General features: G+C 43.5%; 2 protein-coding genes and 3 non-coding genes across 5 annotated transcripts in view; all 5 read left to right on the forward strand.

Moving 5' to 3' along the window:
- Positions 1-25,279, forward strand: part of ZNF425 (zinc finger protein 425) — a 370,402-nt gene that overhangs the window by 96,742 nt on the left and 248,381 nt on the right. The gene's annotated exons all lie outside the window — the stretch shown is intronic.
- Positions 1-25,279, forward strand: part of PDIA4 (protein disulfide isomerase family A member 4) — a 415,254-nt gene that overhangs the window by 40,695 nt on the left and 349,280 nt on the right. The gene's annotated exons all lie outside the window — the stretch shown is intronic.
- TRNAC-GCA (transfer RNA cysteine (anticodon GCA)) lies at positions 3,645-3,716 on the forward strand. The gene has a single exon. It is a non-coding gene; the product is annotated as a tRNA-Cys (tRNA).
- TRNAC-GCA (transfer RNA cysteine (anticodon GCA)) lies at positions 5,378-5,449 on the forward strand. The gene has a single exon. It is a non-coding gene; the product is annotated as a tRNA-Cys (tRNA).
- TRNAC-GCA (transfer RNA cysteine (anticodon GCA)) lies at positions 22,973-23,044 on the forward strand. The gene has a single exon. It is a non-coding gene; the product is annotated as a tRNA-Cys (tRNA).

Below are 25,279 nucleotides of genomic sequence, written 5' to 3' on the forward strand. Positions count from 1 at the left end.
ATCAATAATAAAATAGAAAAATAATAACTGTATACTTTAACAAAAGTTATATGAATGTGGTCTCCCTCTCTCTCACTGTCTCTCAAAATATTTTATTGTGCTATGTGGGGAAAAGAAAGAAAGATCAGCCTGTTACTGTGTCTGTATAGAAAGAAGTAGACATAAGAGACTCCATTTTGTTCTGTATTTGAGATGCTGTTAATCTGTGACCCTACCCCCAACCTTGTCCTTGCAAGAGACATATGCTGCAGTGACTCAAGGTTTAATGGATTTTGGGCTGTGCAGGATGTGTCTTTGTTTTTTTTTTTTTTTTTTTTTTTTTTTTTTTTTTTTTTTTTTTTGAGACAGAGTCTCGCTGTGTCTCCCAGGCTGGAGTGCAGTGGCGTGATCTCGGCTCACTGCAAGCTCCGCCTCCCGGGTTCACGCCATTCTCCCGCCTCAGCCTCCCAAGTAGCTGAGACTACAGGCACCCGCCACCATGCCCGGCTAGTTTTTTGTATTTTTAGTAGAGACGGGGTTTCACCATGTTAGCCAGGATAGTCTCGATCTCCTGACCTCGTGATCCACCCGCCTCGGCCTCCCAAAGTGCTGGGATTACAGGCTTGAGCCACCGCGCCCAGCCGGATGTGTCTTTGTTAAACAAGTGCCTGAAGGCAGCTTGCTGGTTAAAAGTCATCACCATTCTCTTAATTTCAACTACCCAGGGACACGTACATGGCCAAAGGTCGCAGGGACCTCTGCCTAGGAAACCTAGGTATTGTCCAAGGTTTCTCCCCATGTGATAGGCTGAAACAATGCTAAAAGGTTTATGGAGATGTTTGCATATGCATCTCAAGGCACAGCATTTTCCTTTACACTTATTCATGTCACAGAGGTTTTTTGTTCATATGTCTTACTGCCGATTTCCTCCCTAGAATGATCCTATTGTCCTGCCACTCCCTTATCTTTAAGATGGTAAAGATAATTATCAATAAATACTAAGGGAACTCAGAGACAGGTGCCGGCGTGGGTCCTCTGTAAGCTGAGCACCGGTCCCCTGGGGCCCACTTTCTCTTTCTCTATACTTTGTCTCTATGTCTCATTTCTTTTCTCAAGTCCCTCGTTCCACCTAACGAGAAACACCCACAGGTGTGGAGGGGCAGGCCACCCCTTCAGTGCTATATCACCTATTTTCAGACCAAGGTTGACCACAGGTAACTGAAACCTTGAAAAGTGAAACTATAGATAAAGGGGGACTAATTTACAGAATAAAGGCTACTCTGGACTCACTCTAACAAAATGTAAAAGCAAGCCTCAAATGGAGTAGGTTGACAGCCAAGTTACTTAATTGCATCCCAAAACAAAATTCAATACTCTTTAAAGGAATACAACTAAATCTAGTATTCAGCACTCTGTAAAGGAATATAACCAAAGGTAGCATCCAATTTTACATTCACAACACAAAATTCACAACGTCCCACATACAAACAAAAATACAAAGGAAAATATGAGCCATAATCAGAGGAAAAACAAACGCAGAAAGGAGCGAGATGATGAAGTTAGCAGAAAATCACTTTAAAACAGCTATTATAAATCCTGTAAATGTGCTCAAATATGCAAAGGAAGACAAGGACATAATGAGAAAAGAAATAAAAAATATTAAAAAGGCCCAAATATAACTTCTATAGATAAAAATATAATATCTGAAATGAAAAGTAACTGGATTAGATCTTTTAGAAGGAACGATTTTTAAACTTAAAGACATAGCAATATAAGCTACCAAAATGAAGTACACGGAGGAAGAAGACACAAAAAAATAAGCATAGATTTAGTAAGCTGTGAGACAATATCAAGCAGTTTAATACATATATATTTGGTCAGGCATGGTGGCTCATGCCTGTAATTCCAACACTTTGGGAGGCCAAGGTGGGAGGATTGTTTGAAGCCAGAATTTCAAGACCAGCCTATGTAATAAGCAAAACCCTGTGTCTACAAAAAAAATTTTTAATTAGCCAGGTGTGGTGGTGTGTGCCTATAGTCCCAGCTACTCAGGAGGTTGAGGTGAGAGGATTGCTTGAGCCCAGGAGTTTGAGGCAACAGTGAGCTATGATCATGCCACTGCATTCCAGCATGAGTGATAGAGCAAGACCTGTCTTTAAAAAAAACAAAAAATGTGGTGTGGTGTGGTGTGGTGTGCGTGTGTGTGTGTGTGTGTCTGGTCTCTGAAGAAAAGAACAGAGAGAAATACAGGAAAAAAATTTAATAAATGGTCCAAAAGTTTTCAAATTTGATGAAAATTAGAAATCCACAGATCACCTCAACAAATCCCAAGCGTGAGTATCATAAAGAAAACAAAACCAAAGCACATCATGATAAAGTTGCTGAAAGCTAATGATAAATATTAAAGACAGCCAACACAAAGGAATGAAAGCAGACTTCTTATCAGAAATTATGCAGTCTAGAAAGGGAAAAAGGAACATCTTTTTAAAAATACTACTAATTCTATATTCAATGAGTTCTACACCCAGTGAAAATATCTTTCATCAATGAAGGTAAACATTTTTTCAGGCCAACGAAAAGCTGAAAGAATTTGTTACCCATAGACTTACTTTATAGGAAGTAGACTAGGCTTCTTCAGGGAAAGAGAAAAATGATACCAGATGAAAATCTGGATTTGCACAAAGTAATAAAAAGTGTCAGAAATGGTACATATGTAGAGTAATATAATTTTGTCTCATTTTAAAAACTCTTTAAAGGATAATTAATGTAGCTGGGCACAGTGGCTCACACCTGTAATCCCAGGATTTTGGGAGGTCAAGGCAGGACTATCACTTGAGGCCAGGAGTTCAAGACCAGCCTGGGCAACATAATGAGATCCTGTCTCGTTTTTAAATTAAAAAATTAAAAACAAAAAGAAAAAATAAAAATAAGTAATGCAAAAATAATATAAATGTATTGGGTTTATAATATACATTGAAGTAAAATCTATGACAATAATAACACAACGGACAAAACGAGGGAAATGGAAATCTGTTGTAAGATTCTTACACTATCAGAGAAGTAGTAAAACATTATCTGAAGGTAAAATGTGATAAGTTAAAGATGATACTGCGATCTCTAGAGGAACCCTAAAAAATATAAAACAAAGAGGAATAGCTAATAAGCTCATGGTGGAGACAAAATGAGATCGTACAAAAAAAAAAATGCAGTCCCAATGAAGTCAGGAAAACAAGAACAAAATCTACTATTTGGAACAAATAAAACCAAATGTGGCTGGGCATACTGGCTCAGCACTTTGGGAGTGTTGCTCAGCACTTTGGGAGGCTGAGGCCACAGGAACAACTGAAGCCAGGAGTTCGAGGCTACTAGGGGCTCTTTGCATTCCAGAACAATCAGGCCCAGGGCCCAAACCCAGGCCCTCAAGCTACGTCTACATCTGGATTTAACCCCACCACTCTCCTTTTCCCAAAAAGCTAACCCTGCAGCTTAATTGGCTGGGTGCTGGCAGGTGTGGAGGGGGTTGTACAGAAGAGCTGCTCTGTTGTGCATTACATAACTTCACACCTGTTGCTCCTGGGGAGCTACAGGAAACAGGGTGGCCAGAGCATAGCTTGTGAATGACTGTGATTATTAATATATCTTTATTTTAAAAAGATGAGTACCTTGGGGGTATAGCTCAGGGGTAGAGCATTTGACTGCAGATCAAGAGGTCCCTGGTTCAAATCCAGGTGCCCCCTTTGTTATTACCAGTTTTACAGTGGGCAATTATAGAATAACTCCTTGTTACCTGGTGGGCTCTGTCTCCACGAAAAATAATTTTTTAAAAAATTAGCTGGACATGGTGACTCACACCTGTAGTCCTAGCTACTTGGGAGGCTGACACAGCAGAATCACTTAAACAAAGAAATCTATAAGCTATCCATAAGAATGCCACTTTAAATATAACAAGATGAATAGTTTAAGAAAGTGAAAAAGTATATGCCAAACAAACACTAACCAAAAGAAAGATGAAAAGTCTATTTTATAACAGACTAAATAGACCAGAACAAGGAAAATTAATGCATTGAAGAAGAATATTTCATAATGATAAAAAGATCAATTCATCAAGAGAACATAACAGTCTTAAATGTGTATGCATCTATTAACAGAGTTTCAAAATACAAGAGGCAACAACTACTGAGATCAACTGATCAACTTTGGGTAACTGAAGTTGGATCTGAATTTTTACCTCAAAAAATAAATGGATCTTCATGTTGTCTAAGCCAAAAAAAGACAAATGAACAACATAATGAAAAAAAATAGAACATACCTAAATAAAATTTCAGATTATAAGAGAATACTATGGGCCAGGCGCAGTGGCTCACACCTGTAATCTCAGCACTTTGGGAGGCCAAGGTGGGCGGATCACCTGACGTCAGGAGTTCAAGACCAGCCTGACCAACATGGCAAAACGCTATCTCTACTAAAAATTCAAAAATTAGCCGGGCATGGTGCCTGTAATCCCAGCTACTCAGGGGGCTGAGGCAGAAGAATCGCTTGAACCCGGGAAGTGGAGGTTGCAGTGAGGCAAGATTGCACTCCAGCCTGGGCAACAAGAGCAAAACTCCGTCTAAAGAAAGAAAGAGAGAGAAAGAAAGAGCAAATACTTTGTACAACTTTATTACATTTTCTAAGTGAAAATGAATTCTAAAAATGACCTAAGATGAAGCAGAGCACTTAAATAGACCAATAATGACAGAATTCACTAAAAGATCATTAAGGAGCTCTTCCTCACAAAAGGCACCCCACCCAGAGGCTTACAGGCAAGTTCCTGCTAATCTTTAGTTAAAAATATGTAATTCTATGTTATATAGAATGTTCCAGCATATAGAACGCTTTACATCTCTCCAAATCATTCTAGGAAATTCACATAATCCTGATATAAAACATAAATTACAAGAGCATATACCACAAAGAAAGCCATAGTCCAATCTCATTTCAGAATAATCTAGACAAAATAGTAGAAAATCTTACCCGATAGTACAATCCCACATAACCAAGAAGGACTTAAAACAGAAATGCACTGATGGCTCAATATTGGAACATCTATTACTATCAAGTAGGGGCTCTTTGCATTCCAGAACAATCAGGCCCAGGGCCCAAACCCAGGCCCTCAAGCTATGTCTACATCTGGATTTAACCCCACCACTCTCCTTTTCCCTAGAAGCTAAGGCTGCAGCTTAATTGGCCAGGTGCGGGCAGGTGTGGAGGGGGTTGTACAGAAGAGCTGCTCTGTTGTGCATTACATAACTCCACACCTGTAGCTACTGGGGAGCTACAGCAGACAGGGTGGCCAGAGTATAGCTTGTGAATGACTGTGATTATTAATATATCTTTATTTAAAGGAGATGAGTACCTTGGGGGTATAGCTCAGGGGTAGAGCATTTGACTGCAGATCAAGAGGTCCCTGGTTCAAATCCAGGTGCCCCCTCTGTCACTACCATTTTACACTGGGCAATTATAGTATAGCTCCTTGTTATCTGGTAGGCCAACCTCAAGGAACCACCTTTCCCACCAATGGCAAAGACTGAAGTGTTTCTCTTGTGACATTTTCACATATTTCATTTTTACCTCCTCAGCCGTAATTATTTCCTAGAGGGGCAGAGGAAGGCTGCCCTAGATTTTTTCTGTTTCCCTTGTACCTAATTATTATCATCGAGATTTTATTTGCTTACACCAAGCTTGCTTTAAAAAAAGGATCCAAGGCAACTTACAATGAAAGACACAATAAAACTCTAACTGGTAAAACAAGTATTAAAAGACCGGCGCCAAATGTCTAGGAGAGGTGGTAAATAATTATTCCCAAGAGCCTAGGTTAGGAGAAGCTCTTACTGTGGAATTCAAAACATCTCATAGCTCCCGGTAATCATGCAGAGGGAAAACAGACCAATTCACCAGTGGATAAAAATATTTTATTAGCTCTGAAGAACAGCAAGCATTAATATGATAGGTCTTAATAGATGGAACAGTGGACAGATGATGGTGACTGCCAGGGCAACCATGTGCAGACACACAGGTTGCACATTATATAACTTTACCAATTACACGGTACCCTGGAATGATGCAACACAGGGACCCTGAATATTTGCTGTGTTTTATCCATTTTTTAAAAATTGCAGAAACAGTGCTATGTGTGTGTGTGTATATGTGTGTGTGTGTCTCAAAGGAGGCTACTAGTTAAGTACCCAATATTCATTCTCTTCTCCTCTGTAGTAATAGAACCCAGATTTCATACTGAGCAGTATGTTCTCAGCTAAGAGACCACATTCCTGGGCCGTCTTTGGCTAGGGGTGGCATACACACGAGGGATAAGAAACAGTGAAGACTTCTGGGAAAATATAAGAGAAGGACAAACATGTCATGTGCTCCCTTTGCCTTTACTTCTGCTTCCTACTTATAACATAGATGTGATGGTTGGAGCACAAGCTATCAACTTGGACCATGAGTCAACTTTGAGGATGGGATCCACATTTTAAGGAAGGCTGACCAGGGAGACAAAAGGAGCCTGTGTCTCTAAAGACATCCTCGGGTTACCATGCCAGCCCTGGTCTGCTCACCTCCTGATATGGTTTGGCTCTACGCCACCACCCAAATCTCATGTCAAATTGTAATCCCCAATGTTGGAGAAGGGGCCTGCTGGGAAGTGATTGGATCATGGGGGCAGACTTCCCCCTGTTGTTCTCGTGATAGTGAGTGAAATCTCATGAGATCTGGTTGTTTAAAAGTGTGTAGCACTTCTTCCCTCTCTCTTCCTCCTCTTCTGGCAGTGTGAAGATGTGCCTGCTTCCCCCTTCAACTTCTGCCATGATTGTAAGTTTTCTGAGGCCTCCCCAGCCACGTTTCCTGTACAGTCTGTGGAACTGTGAGTCAACTAAACCTCTTTTCTTCATAAATTACCCAGTCTCAGGTATGTCTTTATAGCAGTGTGAAAACAGACCATTACAGTAAATTGGTACCAGAGAAGTAGGGCATTGCTGTAAAGATACCTGAAAATGTGGAGGCGACTTCAGAATTGTGTAATGGGCAGAGGTTGGAACAGTTTGAGGGCTCAGAAGAAGATAGGAAGAAGAGGGAAAGTTTGGAACTTCCTAGAGACTTGTTGAATGGTTGTTTACAAGTATGTAGCACTTCCCTCTTCACCCTCTTCCTTGTGCTCTGGTCATGTGAAGATGTGCCTGCTTCCTCTTCACCTTCTGCCGTGATTGTAAGTTTCCTGAGGCCTCCTCAGCCATAATTTCTATACAACCTGTGGAACTGTGAGGCAATTAAACCTCTTTTCTTCATAAATTACCTGGCCTCAGAGTATGTCTTTATAGCAGTGTGAGAACAGACTAATACACCTCCATATATCCTTTATGAAAAATACATAAATTGCTATCTTGTTGAAACCTCCAGGGACAGAAAAATCCAGATGATTCAGAAAGTTCATCCCCTTTCTCCATCAACAGCCTACCAAGCACCTACCTCCATAGGTCTGAGTTAGTCATGAAAAAGGTTTTTCTACCAAGGCCATTTCCTTGGTAGAAACTCTCATTGTTGACAGTTGACCAGGAAGAAACTCTCATTGTTGACAGTTGACCAGGAAACTTTCATCGTTACAGAGTCAACTAAGTGTTCCCACAGCTTTCTCAGCTTCCCTCTAATGATACAGAGTAATGTAGGAGGAAAGTCCTTCTACTGTTCCGCATCCCATGGTGCACCCAGCTCTGCCTGGCCCAAGTCCACATCTCTACAGGATAAGGAGAGCTCAGGGAACCATATACTTTTGCTGCTCCTCTGCCTACAAGTCCCCCAGGAACTTCTTGTCTGTGTTAGAAATGCAAGGTATGCTGTCATGAGTGAGCCTGTACACCTTAGCACAGTAGTTACTCTCATTTCCAGTTGGTTACTAGCAGCTGAATGCAGCTCCTAACTGCTGGTGCATGATTCTTCCACTGGTTTGGAAAAGGCAGTTCTACAAAGGGCTTGCACAACTAACTTAACTGAGTGGTAAAGTCATCCCTGGATGCCAGAGGAATTCATGGTTAGCATGTCTTTCAGCTCAGTGCTACTCAGTGTGGTCCATGAACCGAGGCCAGTCCATGAACTCTTTGTTACGGGTCTGTGATGGGAGAAATTCAGAAATCGAGAGTAAATGCTGAAAAAGTCTCTAACGATCTGCCATTGGCCAGCTCTGGTGGTGCGGCAGGTCTCAATGTCTGCAAGTCTGATGGACCAGTGTTGATTCATGACAGATTTTAAGAAAATAAAAATAAAGCTGGATTTTCACCACAGATAGACTGAAAAGCATGGCTTTAATTCACCCCTCCTGGAGATTTATTTCTCAGAACTCTTTAGTGTGGAGCAGCTGGCACTTCAAGATTTCACTCACTGTGTTCATCAGGGCCCTTAAGGACCAGCAACAGAACCTAGACTGAGCAGTAAACGTTTATTAAAAGCCTCTCTCTCACAAGGTAGAGTTGTGGAAAATTAGTCTTCAGTCTAACCTTTCAGAAAAAATGCCCCAAACCACTGCAGAACTGGCCTGCTGAAGAAACAATAATGCAGGTGCCACCTTGCACCAGATGACAGAGTCTACATTCCAGACACCACAACTCCTACCACTTCTCTACCAGAAACTCAAGCCCTCAAAACTGGAAGACACCACCACCACCCTTGCAAGCCAAATGGACCCTGCCCCTCCCTCTTCCCTCTTCAGGCCTTAAAGGGTACATCCCATCACTGGAGCCCAGTCCCATTCCATAAGCTCAAAGGGGCCTGGAGAACAAGTTTTCTGGCTTCTATTTTGAGGATGCTGTTCTTGTAAAGAAGACGTTCCCCATATACAGCGAGTACACTCAAAGATTCTGCACAGTCAGAAAACATGAAAATGTCCCTCACAGATTTTTGTCTGTGTCCCAGATCAGATTTTTGAATACAATACAAAAAGAATGTAAAATATCTTATTAACTTTTTTATTAATTACATGTTGCAATAATAATACTTTAGATATGTGGGTTAAATGGAATATTGCATTAAAATAGATTTCAATAATTTGTTTTTATTTATTAATGTGTTTACTAGAAACTATGAAATTACATATATGGCTCACATTTGCAGCTTGCATTATATTTCTATTGGACAGTGTTGCTCTAGATGAAGTGTGGCCTCAGAATATAAGACCAGGATTGTGTCACCAATCAGTGGGGAAAGGGTGGACTATACAATAAATGGTGCTGGAATAATTGTCTTCTAAACAAAATCACAATGTGATCCCTACCTCACTCCATTAAAAAAAATACAGATGAGGTCAGGTACGGTGGCTCACGCCTGTAATCCAAGCACTTTGGGAGACTGAGGTAAATGGATCACCTGAGGTCAGGAGCTCTAGACCAGCCTGGCCAACATGATGAAACCCCATCTCTACTAAAAATACAAAAAAATTAGCCAGGTGTGGTGGCAGATGCCTGTAATCCCAGCTACTCAGAGACTGAGGCAGGAGAATTGATTGAACCCAGGAGGAGGAGGTTGCAGTGAGCCAGGATTGCACCACTGCACTCCAGCCTGGTCAACAAGAGTGAAACTGCGTCTCAAAAAAAAAAAAAAAAAAACAGATGAATTAAAGACCTAAATATGAACTCAAACTTCTGATAGAATATACAGAATACACACACACACACACACACACACACACGTATACATACATACTGTTAAAGAAAAAGCTATTCAGTGATCTTGTTCAAGCACAGTGAGGAAGCCATTGCAATAGGTATAGAGACCACTGCAACCAAGTCTTGCAGTGGGGGAGACAGACTGGGCTCAACTTTGAATACAGCATGGGTAAGTAGGTATTTATAGCCAAGGAGCAGGGTGAGAGGTCAGTGGATGGAAAATTACTAAGAAGTAACATCAGGAGTAAGGGGAATTCTGGAAAAACTGGCCTAACAGGATTCTTGCTGAAGACAGGCCAGGGAAATCAGACATCATCACCTGGAAGATGATGGAGGAGGAGGAACTTGACCAGCTATTGAGAGTGCTCAGATATCAAGAGTGTGGGGGGTTCTTGCTAAACTGGCTTAGCAGAACTCTTGGCTAAAACTGGACTTTATAAGGAAGTGTACAGATGGGCACAGATTTGGGGTTTGTGTTTAAGATTTATATATCTGATAGTGTAAAATTGGTAAATTGGTACACTCACTATGGAGAAAATTTTGGCAATAAAACAGCAAAATAAATATATAAATCATATAGACCTATAAGAGTATACTTAAAAGTATGCATAAAATTCAGGAATTTCACTTCTTGGTACATCTAAGAAACTCTAGCATAAGTTTATCAGGAGATATGCACAAATGTTCTTTGCAGTACTTTTGTTAATTTGAAAACAAACAAACAAAAAAGAAATGTCCTGAGTATGTTCATTTATAGTGGAATAGATGAATAACACTTTCTGGACTCTTAAAATGTAATTTTTTAAATTATGCAGTTAAAAGAAAATTTAAGCTGAGGATCCAAGATAAAATAGGTATCAGATACCAAAAGCAGGCATGAGACAGCACCATGTGGAAATTTCAATCATGTCTGATAACCAGATGGCTTCCTACCAGGAGGTAGAAGAGGGTCAGTTTGTTAGAGATTAGAGTGTTGGTGAGGAATACATTTTCCTGCTCTTCTCAAGGGGAAAGAGTTGGGGGGGAGTGTTTTCCCCTAACTCAAGCCTAGTGAAGGAGCTTCAAGGAGTCTCAGCTCACAGAACTTGGTCCACGTGCCCTGGAGTCAGGGTTTGCGATGGAGCAGAGTCCAGCACAAAGGAGGACACAAAACTGAGCAGAGGTGGCTGCCCTGCAGGTGGAGAGTGATGCGGCTCTTGGAAATGGGCCTGCATCACCAGCATGGGCTGGGGACCGAAGGCACAGGAGTGTTTCCTGTAGGCCACACAAGAGAGGGAGCTACTCAGGAGCTATTTAAACTCTGCCCAAAAGGATGAGTTATGGACCCCAACAGAGAGAATCTGTGTGACATGGAACCCAGAAAGCCAGAGGTGCAGGTAGAAATGTCAGTCCAAGAGAGATGTGCTGCCAGGTCATAAAAGCAGTCAGATGTTCCCAATGGAGCCCTCTGAAGAATCCCATGGAAATGACCAGGGAGTCATTTGAAACACTTGCCAAGCCCAGCAAAAACAAAGCTATCTTATTACAGTGCCAGTCAAGTAAGAACTTTCTCGTTCTCCTTTCCCTCTCCTCCCCACTTCCCCCTCTCCCCACCCTAGATGCTAGGGATGAATGCTAGATGGGAACAGGGAGAGGAAGGACCATGACTCAACTCTTCCACTTCTAGTGGAAGATAGACGCTCCAATCGATTTCAGAGTATCAGTTATTCCACAGGACTGAACATTTTAATGACTGAGTTAAGACTGCAGCCATGGGACTTTTTGCTACATAAGAGTGATCATTAAAGTGTCTTTGACAAGAAAACGCCATTTCACTGAGAAAGTTTAAAAGCAGCAGTGAGGAGCAAAAATGAAGTTGCTTTTATTATCACCTCATGAGTGCTCCACGTTCAACAGCTGCAAAAGTGACCAGATAGCTCTCAAAAAGACGGTGTCATGTGCAAATAATTTAAGATACAGAACTATATGTTTAGCATTATCCCATTTGGGTTGTTTAAACATACACAGAAAATATGGAATATTGTTTCTGTATACCCATATATAAATGTAAAAATATTTTTTAAATGGGACTTGTATCGAGAATATATAAAGTTGTCAAAATTTAACAAAAAAGTCCATTTCAAAAATGGGCAAAATATTTCAAAGACATTTCGCTGAAGAGGATGTTCAGTTGGCAAATAAGCACATGAAAAGATGTCAACATCACTGGCCATTAGGAAAATGCTAATAAAGCTACAGTGGGATATCACTACTCACCTATTAGCATAACTAAAATAGAAAAGTGATATTATCAAATGCTGTTGAGGACGCAGAAAAACTGGATTACTCATACATTACTAGTAGGAATGTAAAATGGTACTGCCGCTCTACAAAACAGTTTGGCAGGTTCTGACCAAGCCAAACATATGCTTACTGTAGGACCCAATAATTGCAGTCTTGGGCATTATGCCAAAGAAGCACAAATTTTTTTCTCAGAAAAATCTGTACCCAAGTATTCACAGAAGTTTTATTCATCATGGCCAAAAGCTGGAAACAACCCAAACATCCTTCAATAGATTAATGAAGTTTAGCAAACTATTGTTTATCTATATGATGAAACGCTACTCAGCCATAAAAAGGAGTAGACCATTGATACACACAACAACTTGGATAGATCTCTAGGGATTTATGCTGAGTAGAAAAAAAGCCAATCTCAGAAGGTTACATATTGTATGCCATGACGGACCCTTGTGAGAAAACTGTTCTATAGGTTGACTGTGGTGGTGGCCACACAAGTCTACACCGGTTATAACATTGCAAAGAACTAAACACACACACACAGGTGCATGTAAACCTAATGACATGTGAATAAGATTGGTGGGGCTTGTATCAATGTCAGTTTCCTGGTGGTGCTATTGTACACTAGTTATTCAAAATTATATTATTGGAGAAAATTAGCTGAAAAGCACACAGGATCCCTCTATTTCTTACAACTACATGGGAATCTTCAGTTATCTCAAAAAGTTAAAAAAAAAAAAAAAAGAGTGGAAAGTGGAAGGATGCAGCCTAAATTCATGATAATAGTTGTCTTTAGGGAGGGGAGAAATGGGAGTGGACTGGGGAAGGAGGATGTTGCAGAGGATGTGGCTGTGTTGGTGATGTTTCACTACCTTAAAATCATGAGCCAATTCTAACATGATAGCAGTTACCACTTCTGGGTGTTAAGTATATTGGTGATTCTTAAATTATTCTATGTAGTTTTCCATAAAATAAAAAATATTTTTGAAAGGTGAGGGAGTAGCTTTGGTAGCCTGATGGATATCCAGGTGGGAAGCACAGACACACAGAAGGGCCAGCGAGCAGATACACTGCAGGTGGAGCAGACACTCTGCAGGTGGGCCTGCCTCAGGGAAAGTTGCCCATTCAGGGCCTGGGATTGACCTGCAGAGGAGGGGTCTCTGGTCCCAACACAGAAGCCCTTGTTGGTTCAAGCTTTGTTTCTGGGGAACCTAGACTTAGTGTCCAGCCCCAGCAACTCCAGCTGGGCTAACCTCCTCAGTTGGGGCCCTGGGACAGGTAGAACTGTTGCCCTGCCCTAGGATGAGGACTGAAATTCTCTGTTAGTATGTCTCCTGTGCCAGTTATCAAAGTAATGTCTCTTGACTCCAAATGCATCCCTCATTGCCTGCTCTGTGACAATGGAGTGGTACCCTGTAACTATTTCTTCCTAGTCAATGGCACAATGTTATGCTTTGTCAGTAGAAGGCGCAAGAGGGATGCTGGGGAAGGAAAGGGTTTGTATTCCTGGTTGTGGTGCACTCTGCCTGGCGGCTCCTACAGTGTGTGCACTGTCTGTAGCTCTGGGCTCCCACAGTACACTGAGCCAGCAGCATCTGACTGCTTTCTCTGGAGCATTGCTGCATGGCACCTCCTTGTGAATGACTTCCTCAGCACCTTCAGGCAGCTTTGCAGCGAGTTCTGAGGGCAGAACTTTCTCATGGTTGGTTTCCCCAAGAACTCCAGAAAGCAGTTTCCCAGTGACTGCTGCAGGTGCACATTTCCCCATGGATCGTTGCCCCCAGCACCCTAAGGGGTGGATTCCCCTTGAACCCTGCTGTGTCATCTGAGTGAATTTCTCCACACAGTAAGCCACAACCACAGCCTTTTCAATAGAGCTTAAATCTTAGCCTGCAGTGGAGGTGGGGTTTTTCCAGATCTGTTCCTTGTTTGGGTGCCCTTTCTCAGCCCTGGGGTAGGGTTTACTCCCTATATCTGCTCTTCCTATATTCTTTAGAGTTCTCTTTGCCCCTTACTAATCAATGTCCCTCATTATTCCAATCCTCCACTGGAGTTACTATTTCTGTATACTTTTTCCTATTTAAGTTACCATGTGGTTTCTGTCTTCCTATTGGATCCTGATTGGTACAGAATTGATACCAGAAGTGAGGTGGTAACAATCAGTAGATAGTTTCACACCATGGGTTTGGGAAATTGGTTTGTTTGTATTCTTGGCTTGAGTGCAATGTGGAGCCCCTTGCCAATGAGAAATAATGGGATGCTAGTAGTCCATGGCATACATTGGCATCACAACCAATCAAGCTATCACTGTGGTTGATGGTGCTAAGTGTTAAATGAAGCAGATGTCTTGGGAGCCCAACTGGCTACTGTTTCAATGATGGCTGTAAGACCTATAATATGGGATTGATTCTTCTGAGTTCACTTGACCTCTTTCAGGAGGAAAATGACAAGCTTGGATCTTTGGAACCCTATAGACATAAGCTTAAGCTTGTTGTTCACAGGCAAAAGGCAGGAGGATGTAAACAGAATAGAGGAATTTCAGACCTAGTGGCTGTTTGAGGTCTCTCTCTCTCAAGGAAGGCTTAAATCCTCTTACAATTGAGTCAGGCACATCCAGGATAATCTCCCTTTAGATTAATTTATAGTTGGCTGATTAGGTTTATTCCATTTGCAAAATCCCTTCATCTTTGCCAGATAAGTAACATAATTGCTGAAACAACATCTCATCACCTTTGCTATATTTATTTATTTTATTTTATTTTATTTGTTTATTTTTTATTTTTTTTGAGATGGAGTTTCGCTCCTGTTGCCCAGGCTGAAGTGCGATGGCGCAATCTCGGCTCACTGAAACCTCCGCCTCCCAGATTCAAGCTATTCTCCTGCCTCAGCCTTCCTGAGTAGCTGGGATTGCAGGCAAGTGCTACCATGCCCGGCTAGTTTTGTATTTTTAGTAGAGACGGGGTTTCTCCATGTTGGTCAGGCTGGTCTCCAACTCCTGACCTCAGATAATCTACCCGCCTCGGCCTCCCAAAGAGCTGGGATTACAGGCATGAGACACCGTGCCCAGCCTGCTATATGTTGTTGATTAGAAAAAAGTTACACATCCAATCCACACTCATGGGGAAGCAACTACACAAACGTATGGATATTAGGGTAGAGGAATCATGTGGGCCGTCTTACAGTTCTAGCTACCACATCTTCCACTACAACATACCAAGGAAGCTCTGGCATTTCAAGTTCATTTGGTGTAGGCTACCTTTGGACCTGTTTTTCATTCAGCCACACTAGCACAATGTGGATATAGTCTGCATTTGACTGCAAATTAAAGAGGTCTCTGGTTCAAATCCAGATGTCCCCTTTGAAGGTATCCTTTCAGAGTCATTCCCAGTCCCTGGAGCTAACACACTAAATCTGGGAAATCTCAGCTCAGTGGGCCTATTTAAATATATTCAGCCTGATACAACTTTATATTCCTTCTACTTTGAGCTGACTTTGGTAGTTTTAAAGTATGTTGACATTTCTCCCTTGGAGATGTGAAGCTCAATTATCTTCCATGTGCTTAGTAAGACACTAAGTTTAGTGTTACTGAGTTTAGTAACACACTTGTAATGAATAGAATGTGGTGGAAATGACAATGTATCACTTCTGAAATAAAGTCATAAAATACACTGTGGCTCTACCTTTCTCTCTCTTGGATAACAAACTCGGGGAAGCCAGTTGTCATGTCACAAGGACACATCAAACAGCCCTGTAAGAGGCTCACATGGCAAGGAATTGAGGCCTCCTGCCAATATCCATTAAGGAACTGAGTCCTCTTTTTTTTTTTTTTTTTTTTTTTTTGAGACGGAGTCTCGCGCTGTCGCCCAGGCTGGAGTGCAGTGGCCGGATCTCAGCTCACTGCAAGCTCCGCCTCCTGGGTTTGCGCCATTCTCCTGCCTCAGCCTCCCGAGTAGCTGGGACTACAGGCGCCCGCCACTTCGCCCGGCTATTTTTTGTATTTTTTAGTAGAGACGGGGTTTCACTGTGTTAGCCAGGATGGTTTCGATCTCCTGACCTCATGATCCACCCGTCTCGGCCTCCCAAAGTGCTGGGATTACAGGCTTGAGCCACCGCGCCTGGCATGGAACTGAGTCCTCTTTCTAATAGCCATGTGAGTGAGTCAGCTTAGAGTGGTTCCTCTAGCCCCAGTCAAACTTTCAGATGACTGCAGCCCCAGCTGACATCTTATCTGCAATCTAATAGGAGACCCTGAATCACAGCCACACAGCTCAGTCGTTCCCAGATTTCTGAACCTTCAAGACTGCATGATATAAAACAATAAATGTTTTTTTGTTTTAAGCTGCTAAGTTTGGGGTTATTTTGTTATGCAGCAATATATAAGTATAGGCGTACCTCAGAGATACTGCAGGTTCAGTTCCAGACTACCACAATAAAGTGAATATTGCAATAGAGTGAGTCACATGGAATTTCTTATTACCTAGTGCATACAAGTTATGTTTATACTGTAGTCTATTAAGTATGCAATAACAATATGTCTAAAAAAGCAATGTACATACCTTAATTTAAAAGTACTTTATTGTTAAAAATGCTAATGATCATCTGAGCTTTCAGTTGTAATCTTTTTTACTGGTGGAGGGTCTTGCCTTGATATTGATGGCTGCTGACTGATCAACATGATGGTTGCTGAAGTTTGGAGTGGCCATGACAATTTCTTAAAATAAAACAATGAAGTTTGCCACATCAATTTCCTCTTCCTTTTGTGAAAGATTCCTCTGTAACATGTGATGCTGTTTGATAGAGTTTGACCAATGGTAGAACTTCTTTCAAAATTGGAATCAATTCTCTCAAGCCTTGCTGCTGCTTTATCAACTAAGTTTGAGAAATATTCTATATCTGTTGTTGTCATTTCAACAGTGTTCACAGCATTGTCACCAGGAGCAGATTCCATCTCAAGCAATCACTTTCTTTGCTCATCCGTAAGAAGCAACTTTTCATCTATTCAAGTTTGATCATGAGATTGTAGCAATTCAGTCACATCTTCAGGGTCCCCTCCTAATTCTAGTTCTCCTGCTATTTCTACCACATCTGTAGTGACTTCCTTTACTGAAGTCTTGAGCCCCTAAAAGTCATCCATGAGGGTTGGAATCAAATTCCAAACTACTGTTATTGTTGCCATTTTTACCTCCTCCCAAGAATCATGAATGGTCTTAATGGCACCTAAAATGAATCCTTTCCAGAAGGTTTCCAATTTAGTTTGTCCAGATCTATCAGAGGGACCACATTATTTATCACAGCTATAGTCTTATAAAATGTGTTTCTTAAATAATAAGACTTCAAAGTCAAAATTATTTCTTGATCCGTGGGCTGCAGAATGGATGTTGTCTTTGCATGCATGAAAATAACATTCATCTTCTTGTTCATCTCCATCAGAGCTCATGGGTAACCAGACACATTGTCAATAAGCAGTAATATTTTAAAAAGAATCTATCTGAGCAGTAGGTCTCACAGTGGGCTTTAAATATTCAATAAGCCATACTGTAAACAGATGTACTCTTATCTAGGCTTTGTTATTCAATTTCTAGAGCACAGGCAGAGTATATTTAGCATAATTCTTAAGAGCTCTAGGATTTTCAGAATGGTAAATGAGCATTGGCTTCAACTTAAATCACCAACTGTATCAGCCCCTAACAAGAGAGTCAGGTTGTCATTTGAAGCTTTTAAGCCAGGCACTGACTTCTCCTCTCTAGCTATGAAAGTCCTAGATAGCATCTTCTTCTAATAAAAGAATGTTTCATCTACATTGAAAATCTGTTGTTTATATAGCCATCTTCATCAGTGATCTCAGTTAGATCTTCTGGATAACTTGCTGCAGCTTCTCCACCAGCACTTGCTGCTTCACTTTGTCTTCCTATGTTCCTTAAACCTCATGAACAAACTTGCACTAGCCTCAAGCTTTTCTTCTGAAGCTTCCTCACTGCTCTCAGCCTTCATAGAATTGAAGAGAGTTAGGGCGTTGCTCTGGATTAAACTTTGGCTTAAGAGGATCTTATGGCTGGTTTGATCTTCTATCCAGACCACTCAAACTTTCTCCATATCAGCAATATGGCTGTTTTGCTTTCTTAACATTTGTGTGTTCACTCAAGTATCACTTTTAATTTCCTTCAAGAACTTTTCCTTTGCATTCACAACTTCGCTAACTGGTGCAAGAGGCCTAGCTTCTGCTATTCCTTGCTGCCTATGTGTAAGTAATAAACCCATTTTATGGAGCTCATGTGTGTGGCAGTGTTCTGTGTCATTGGAGTTGGGCAAGTAGAGTGATGGCAGCGGCAAACCATGCAGAGTGGCCACTTGCATCATGCTGGCTGCAGTGGGGAGGTGTAGGCAGTGGTGGCAGGAGGCTGCGGGAGCAGCAGTGGTGACGGTGGGACCCCTGTACCCTGTGTTCCTGAGGCAGCCGACTGTACCACCCCCGTCCCCATATGGCCGGGAAAGACCTGCTCCCAGGCCCAGAGCCTCCACTGTAGCCTCAACCTCACTCTCTGCTGCATCTTGGGAACCTGCAAACACCCAGCCAAAGGTGCAGCCAGGACTCGTGGGACCAGCCCCAAAAGCATGGAGTTTATTCATGTGAGGTTGGCCGTGGCTGCCGTGTCACCGGCACCTCATCTATCATCACTGCAGGGAAAACGCAGAGAGGGGAAAACGCAGAGAGGAGGTGAGCAGTCCCCAAAGCCCACCCCTGGGAGCCCCCCACAGTCTGCTGCCCTGGGAGCTGCCACAATGGGGCCAGGCTGAGTCACCCGTCAGCGGGAGAGTAGTGCAACCAGGAACAGAGGGGTGGGCAGAGACGGTCCCTGAGGTGGAGTGGGGCCTGGGGTGGTGCTGCACTCCACAGAGCTGGCAGGAGCTCCCCAGGGGCAAATGCAGCCACCCAAGCCATGGCTGCAGAACTGGCCATCCCTGAGCTCTTGGGGGCCAGAAGCAGGCAACAGTCCCACCCTCCTGGGCACAGCTGCAGCCGCCCAAGCTGCAGCTGCAGACCAAGGCATCTCTGCACTCTCAGAGACCCAGGAAGGACCCCCCGTCTCCTGTGGGCTTGGAAGTGTCTGATCCCATGGTCTGGCTTCTCTCCACTGTCAACAGCCACTCCAATCACACAGCAAAGTTGAGGTCCAGCCCAAGCACTGTCATAACCTGGCTGGGTATGTGCACACTCAGGACAGTGGTGACACACCAGCCCCCTGCCCACTTGGCCCCCTCTGGACTTTGGGCACCAACAAGCACTGGAAGGAGGTTGAGGGGGAGCTGAGGGCAGCTCGGAGCTGGCCTGCAGGTGCCCTTCAGCATAAACAGCCTGGGCACCACAAACAGTGGCAAGAGGCAGACAGGCTCCTGGGCAGAAAGGGGCAGGTCCCCAGTGAAGTCCCACCTTCAAGCTGGGGAGGGCCTGAAGCCTGGGACCAAGCTGCCAGTCCCATGGACCACAGTGGGTACTTCTGGTGCTTTTTCTGGGCCTGCCCATGGCCACCCATGGACCCATCAGCATGTACTTTCTCCCCTCTAAGGCCCATAAAAAGCCCTGGACTCAGCCAGACCAGAAGAGATGATGGGACAACCAGCTGGACTACCCTGGGACAACCAGAAAGGAGCTACCCTCTCCGCTGAGAGCTCAAGAGATGATGGGACAACCTGCCGGCAGAGAGGAGCTAACGTCTCTGCTGAAAGCTGAACACTCATCCGGACACCATGGCTATGGAGAGGAGCTACCAATTCTAGGTCTCCTCTGAGCCATTCTATTGTTCAATAAAGCTCCTCTTCGTCTTGCTCACCCTCCACTTGTCTGTGTATCTCATTCTTCCTGGACGCAGGACAAGAGCTCACTACCCACCAAATGGGGGTGCTGAAAGAGCTGTAACACAAGCAGGGCTGAAACATGCCCCTTGCTCACCACGTTGTGGGTGACAAGAAGAAGAGAAGAGAGAAGGAGAGAAGAGCTGTAGCCTCAGACCTAGGAGCTCCCTGAGCCAGGGCTGTGACACCCTCTTTAGGGCTCTGTGGTTCCTGGCATCTCCAAGCTTCCAGGCACCACTGCATTTTCTGGTGTGAGCTGTGGAAGCTGCTTATGGTATGCCTGGTCCAGCTGCAGCCTTGCAGGGAGCTGGCATCCATGCCAGTGCTGTGAACTGTCCGCCCCACCACAGCCTGTGTGTCTAGCTGTGGACAGTGGCCAGACCCCACTCTCACTCACAGACCCCTTGCCACTTCGTGCCTGGCTTGCCCTTGGCAAGTATGGGATCCAGGCCAGTAGTGTGAGCTGGGTGCAGCTTAACAGGCTGAGTGGGTAGAACAAGCCCAGAAGGCTAGAGCAAAACTCAGGCAAAGGCACCACTGGCCACAGAGGTTTCTGGCTGGCAAAACGACACCCCAAGGATTCTGTAACAGTGCAGCCTGCGACGCAGTGGGCTGAAGTGGTAACCAGTGCACAGTGAACCTGCTTTGTAAGGGGCACGATATATGAGGCAAAAAAACTAAAATATTGTTTTAAAGTTCAACTGCCTTAAACAAATGTGGAATTTGAAGGAGAATTCAGGGAGGTCGTCTTGGTCCCACACTGGGGGTTATTAGAAAGTGATCTCAACGAAAAGCTGGCAAAGAAAGTTCGAATCCTTGCTCAGTAAGCAGCGCCTTCCCTCTGGGCTTCACCGTCTGCCTGTATACCAAGCCAGGCACAGACTTTGTGGTCTCACACAGACCCTCCAGCAGGCCTCCAAGCTGATGGCAAGACATGATGGTTTCTTTTTGGAAAAGGAAAATAGTTATGGCATAAGGAGATCCACTGACAGTTGAACAGGACCAGCCACTCTCTGTTGAGTCAGAATGAGCACCTGTACATATGTGTGGAACTATAAGAAAGTACAAATTACATACTTATTCTCAATTATAGCTCAGTGGTAGGGCATTTGACTACAGATCAAGAGGTCCCTGGATCAACTCCAGGTGTCCCCTTTAAAGAATTCATTTTCCTCCTTGAGCCGAACTGACAAAATAGAGTTTTACTTGAATAGAGACCATAGTCTAGTCCCCTCACAGAAGGAAGCTGATGAGCTTATGAAACAGTGGCTTTATGACCCTCTTCCTACGGCCATCCCCTACAATTCAGGATCCAACCAGGTGCTCAGCACTGCCTTAAAGACCAAGGACAAAACCAAGTGCATCCCAATACCCTCCTTGAAGGTATATTTCCTGGTGCCCCACAGGTAGCTATTTCTGTATCATTCAGGGTCCAGTTCTGAGACAAAAACTGCACCAATTATATTAGCAGAGAGAATTCAACATAATTGTGGAGGAATGTTTAAGTTTTTTAGGGTTGTCCTAACAAAGCACCACGAAATGTGTGCCTTACAACAACAGAAATATCTCAGAATTTCTGGAAGTCCACATTCAAGGTGTTGGCAGGGCCGTCCTGTCTTTGAAAGTTTAAGGGGACAGGCCGGGCGCGGTGGCTCAAGCCTGTAATCCCAGCACTTTGGGAGGCCGAGACGGGCGGATCACGAGGTCAGGAGATCGAGACCATCCTGGCTAACACGGTGAAACCTCTTCTCTACTAAAAAAATACAAAAAACTAGCCGGGCGAGGTGGTGGGCGCCTGTAGTCCCAGCTACTCAGGAGGCTGAGGCAGGAGAATGGCGTAAACCCGGGAGGCGGAGCTTGCAGTGAGCTGAGATCCGGCCACTGCACTTCAGCCTGGGCGACAGAGCGAGACTCCGTCTCAAAAAAAAAAAAAAAAAAAAAAAAAAGAAAGTTTAAGGGGACAATCCTCCCTGGCCCCTTCCTAGCCTCTGGTGCTCGTTGGCAATTCCTGGCACTTTATGGCTTGTAGATGTGTCACCCCCAGCTCTGCCTTCTTCACATAACCATCTTCTCATAAGGACACGAGTCATATTGGACTAAGGGTTCACCCTACTCCAGTATTACCTCATCTTAACTAATTACATCAGTAGTGACCCTATTTCCAAATAAAGTCACATTCTGGGGTCCTGGGAGTTGGAACTTCAACATGTCCTTTTGGAGGATAACAGGAATTAGGGAATTGACAGGACAGAGTGGAAGACTAAGTATCACAGAGTTAGTACCTTCAAGAAGCCGCTGCCATCCTGGAGCAAGGAACAAATAGAAGAGGTTGAAATTGTTAAAATCTTAGAGGCTTGAGGAATATCTGTGGATCAGGGACCCAGACCCCTGGGGGGTGTTCATGTCTGCAGAGGCCTGGTGATGCTGCTCTTGTGAGACTAAGCTGCAGGCCACGGTCATGGTTGTTTCTGGGATGAACTGTCACTGCTACTACCAGGTGACACTGACAGGAACCCAACGCAGTCAGGAAGGAGCTTCTCCCTGCTCCGACCTTTAGTCCCTCTAGAGCCCTACTGGCAGGACGGCCAGGAAGCTGGCTGCTAAAGGAGGAGTGTGGTTTGCGGAGCCCCTGACCCAGCATCACAGAACAGAGCACAGAAGGGCGTACTTGGAACTCAGAAAATCATTTCTTCAATCATTTCTTCAGAGGGCACATCTTAGCAGATGAAAGTGTTGACTTTATGGAGATTTGGGGCAACAGAAGAGGTGGTAGCCTGCATCCCAGAGCATGGCTTTGTGAAGAGAGCTATCATCCAGTATCCAGAAAAATGTGGGTTCTATTTTTGAAGTGTTGCAGGTTTGGCCAAACCATTGGGCGTTTTGAGTCTCTGTTCGCAGGCGCTCGGCCCAAAACCCACAATATAGGTGTCACTAGAGAGCCTTCCAGCTGTCGGGGGACTGCTCCCCAGATCCCTGCACTTACCCAGGAACTGAGAGCACAGAGGTGGCAGAGCTGTGGGAGAAGGAACTGGTTGCTTCCTCTAAGACAGGGTGTTGAGTTGGCAGCAAGTCAAGCCTTGTAACTCAGAAACCTATCCTGAAGTGGAATCTAGGACAGCAGGTCTGGGTGTGGCTGCACAGGGAAAGGTTGTTAATTGGACCCCACTAGCATAACTGGGGGTATAGCTCAGGGGTAGAGCATTTGACTGCAGATCAAGAGGTCCCCAGTTCAAATCTGGGTGCCCCCTAGTATTTTAAACATGAAAGGTGGTAAAGGAGTTCTAGTTTATTTTCCCATTGCGGAGCCCAGTTTCTGAGTCTCCCTGCAAAAGCTGAAGAATCAGAGGACACCTTTCCCACTGAGCTGTTGTGTTTCTCTCAGCTCCCACTCCTCTGATCATCCCAATACCCCCTCACCTGGTCCTTGGGCTTTGCAATATACACTTTGATCCTCTGGCTATGGGTGAGAATTAGGTCCTTTACAGGGGAGCTAGCGAGAAATATGAGATCACCCACTGCTGGCCAGAAGATAGTGTGGTAACACATTCAATGAGAGGAAATAACAGTCAGGTCAGAATTCTGTTCCCTGATAAACTATTCTTCAAGAATAAACAATTGCTGAGAAAGATTACCATCAACAGATCCTTACTAAAGAAAATTCCAGGCCAGGCGCAGTGGCTCACGCCTGTAATCCTACACTTTGGGAGGCCAAGGCAAGTGGATTACAAGGTCAGGAGTTCAAGACCAGCCTGGCCAGAAGGCGAAACCCTGTCTCTACTAAAAGTACAAAAATTAGCCAGGCATGGTGGCAGGATCCTGTAATCCCAGCCACTCAGGAGGCTGAGGCAGGAGAATTGCTTGAACCAGGGAGGCAGAGGTTGCAGTGAGCCGAGATCGCGCCACTGCACTCCAACCTCGGCAACAGGGCGAGACTCCATCTCAAAAAAAAAGAAAGAAAAGAAAAGAAAATTCCAAAATATGTACTTTAGAGAAAAGTAAAATGAGCCCAGATAGGAGGACTGAGATATGAAAGGAATGTTAAACAGAGAAATTGATAGATACGTAAGTAAATCTAAATTTCATTGACCATATAACATCACATTGATGTCTAACTTACAGGTTTTTAAAAATATAAAACTAAAATACTGGTAACAATATCATATAAGGAAAGAGCTGATCCAAGTTTAAGTATTATAATATCTTTATGTAACTTGGGAGGAGGACAAAGATGATTAACTGTAGACTTTTTAAATGTGCTTGCAGAAATTCCTAGTGTGTCATTTTGTAAAGTTGTGGTTTTTGCCATGCAAAGGGAGGTAAGGGGAGGGAGGGCACATGCTTGAAGAGAAAATAAATGAAGTGGGAAAAAAATTGTAGTTAATCCAAAAGAAGGCTGCAAATAAAAAATAAAAGAAAAATGGGACAAGTGGAAAGCAGTCAGTTGGACTAAATCCTGATAAACTGTACTGGGCAAATGCTGTATTCATTTCCCAGGGCTGCTGTGACAAAATCACACACACTGAGTTGTTGAAAACAACAGAACTGTATTTTCTCACAGTTCTGGAGGCCAAGAATCTGAAATCAAGTTGTCGGCAAGGCCACGGTCTCTCTGAAGACTCTAGGGGAGAATGTGTTCCAGGTCTTTTTCTCAGCTCCCGGTGTTGCTGGCAATCCTTGCTGTTCTTTGGCTGTAGATGCGTCACTCTAGTCTCTGCCTCTGTTCCCATGTGACATTCTTGTGTCTGTGTCTTCACATGGCTTGCTCCTCTCTGTGTGTCCATCTCTGCCTCTTCTCCTCTTCTTATAAGAACATCAGCAATATTGGATTAAGGTCCACCCTAATGACCTCTTCTTAATTTGATTACATTTGCAAAGACCTTATTTCCAAATAAGATCACACTCACAAGTATGTAATGTGAGGAGAAGACAGGACTTCAACACATCCATTGCAGGGACACTATTCAACCCATAACAAATGGTACTCCCCGAAAATTCACATCCACCATGAAATTCAGACTACTACATTTGTAAAATTCACACATAATGTTGCATGTAACTGAGGGTCTCACTCTGTCATCTAGGCTGGAATGCGGTGGTGTGATCATAGCTCACTGCAGCCTCTAATTCCTGGGCTCAAGAAATTCTACCACCTCAGCCTCTCAAGTAGTTGGAACCACAGGCATGCACCACCACACCTGGCTAATTTATTATTGTTGTTTTTGGAGAGATGGGATGGTCTCTCACTCTTGACCTCAAGCAATCCTCCTGCTTCAGCCTCCAAAAGTGCTGGGATTACAGGTGTGTTACAATGCCCTGCCCCCTCTCAAGGTTTTATGCTTTTCTAAGTAGAGCATTTCCCATATTTTGTTAGAGTTATTTCTAGATGTTTGAAATTTTTATGCTATAATAAATGTTATCTTTTATACAATTTAAATTTCTCACTGTGGCTGAAATATAGAAATATAATTAAGAGGTTTGTTCTC

This window comes from Macaca thibetana, chromosome 3 (genome assembly GCF_024542745.1).
Source record: "Macaca thibetana thibetana isolate TM-01 chromosome 3, ASM2454274v1, whole genome shotgun sequence".
In the NCBI taxonomy this organism is placed as follows: domain Eukaryota; kingdom Metazoa; phylum Chordata; class Mammalia; order Primates; family Cercopithecidae; genus Macaca; species Macaca thibetana.